This window comes from Athene cunicularia (genome assembly GCF_003259725.1).
Source record: "Athene cunicularia isolate RWA chromosome 25 unlocalized genomic scaffold, athCun1 chr25_part1, whole genome shotgun sequence".
NCBI lineage: Eukaryota > Metazoa > Chordata > Aves > Strigiformes > Strigidae > Athene > Athene cunicularia.
Window position 1 is genome coordinate 55480 of NW_020799134.1, and position 2291 is coordinate 57770.

The window sequence follows — 2291 nt, forward strand, 5'->3', positions numbered from 1 at the left end:
GCCCAACAGCCCCTTCTGCACAGAAATCCTTCCTCAGAGCCAGCCTGACCCTGCCCTGGGCAGCTTGAGGCCATTCCCTCGGGGCCTGGCGCTGGGGCCTTGGCTCCAGAGACTCATCCCCCCTCTCTGCCCCCTCCTGGCAGGGAGTTGCCGAGGGCCAGGAGGTCTCCCCTCAGCCTCCTCTTCTCCAGACTGAACCCCCCCAGTTCCCCCAGCCGCTCCCCAGCAGACCTGTGCTCCAGACCCTGCCCCAGCTCCGTTGCCCTTCTCTGGCCACGCTCGAGTCCTTCAATGGCCTTTTTGGGGTGAGGGGCCCAAAACTGAACCCAGGAATCGAGGGGCGGCCTCCCCAGTGCCGAGCCCAGGGCTCAGATCCCTCCCCTGGCACAGCTCAGTCCATGTGTGTTGGGTCCCTCTGGGTCACCTCCCCGCCAGTCCCATATGCTGGGACACCGGGCGGGTGGTGTCCAGCAACATCCTCTCGGCAGCATCCAGAGCTGCGTGGCCCAGGCTGAGCTGGGTGAGAGCTGCTGGATCAGAGAGGAGGGCGGGAAGGACAGAGCTCGGGTCGCCTCGGGATGGACCCCTTGGTCCTGGCCAGCTTCTCCCTCCTCCTTTTTTACTGAGGGTTTTGGCTCTCATGGAGGAGTCCCTCCAGGAGCCATCGTTGCCTCACGGTGACACTTACCCCACTGAGTGTTTTCCTCCCCCAGCTTGGCTTCATGCCACAGTGGTCACAGGGGTGCCCAGCCCTCAGTTCCCTGTGGTGGCCTGAGCAGCCCCGGGGCTTCTCCAGGTCCCTTTCCACCTCCACCCACAAAATATCAAGGAGATGCAATGCTGTGTCCTGCACCAGCCGTGGAGACTTGAGGGATGTGGGTCCCGGCCTGTGCTGGTCCCCTGGCTCCTGGCACAGAGCTGGGGGGTCAGTGCCCCCCCTTTTCAAGTGGCTCCACGGGCTGTGTGAGCCGCCAGAGCAGCCTTGAGGTGTAACCCTGGGGGTGCAGGACCTGTGCCCAAGTTTGGGTCCTTGTGACCCAGCAGGATTTGGGGGTCGCTGCTGGGTGTGGGCCCCTTCTGCTCTCCCTTCCCCCTGCAGCCACCTGCCCCGGGTGTCCTCTCGCTCCTGCTCCAGGAGTGATTAATGGGTGCTCGGAGCTCGTTCCTGGCCAGCTGGGGTTGCTGGAGCCTCCCTGCCATCTGGGAAGGGCTGCATTGTTCCACCTTGTGATTTACAGGGACGGTCCCCTCCCTCCTCACCCTGCTCCGGGGACTGCAGCGAGCCCAGCCCTGTCCCGTGTGGAGCACCCACGGTGCCTGGCACTTCCCATCCATCTCCTGGGGCTGACGGAGTCCCCACAACCAGCTCTGTCTTGTCTTGTTCTTGGAAATGACCTTCTGCAGAGCAGGGAGGACCCTGCACCCGTGCAAAGCCCTCGTGTACCCCCGGGGGGGTGGTTGTGTCCCCTCACACCCACCGGAGCCCTCTCTGTGCCCAGAGCTGCCCCAGCACCCTACACACTGACAGCCAGGCCCCAGACAGGTCCAACACCCGTCGGTCCCCAGGCGTCACAGCCGGGCTTCCCGCTCCGCAGAGAGGGGGGCAGAGGCTCGGGGGAGATAACCCCGCAGATTAGGCATCCTAGAAAGCAGGGTGCGGGGTGTCTGGCCTCTCCCTGCCCCGGGCAGGATCAGCAGCATCTCACCCATCCCCACAGATATTTTTCTGACCCATCTGCAAGCCCCGGGGCCGCAGGACTCCAGGTGATTGTGCCAGACCCTCCTTGGCCCCGCTGGCCCTCCTCTCCCAGCGCCGTGCACTGCGGACCCTGCTTGGGGGGGACACGTGCGGGTCCCCAGTGCACGCCCTCGCGCCGGCTCTTGCCACGCTGCTCTCTGGTCTCCGTCCAGACGGGCTCTTTATCTCTGCCACGCGATCGCCGGTGCGAGGCATCCGATGGCTCATCAGCTCCTGCTCCGCGCCTCTCGCAGGAAGGGATCAGCTACGAGCTTTGTCTCGTGAGTCCGTCAGCCCTTTTGGGCCAAGGCTTGTCTCTCCAGGCCCGTCTCGGATCAGCATCGTGGCCTCGGGGGACCCTTGTGCTCTAAAACCAAGCATGAAACAAGCATTTAAAACGATGGGTCACGGAGGCTGCGTTTGGGAAGGCCCCTGGGTGCCGTTTGTCCCTTGCGCGGGGTCCAGCCCTGCCCGAGAGCCGCGGCGGGGGGGTTGTGGTGGGTCCTGTCACAGGGGAAGGGGATGCTCCAGGGATGGGGGTCCCCGGCCTGGG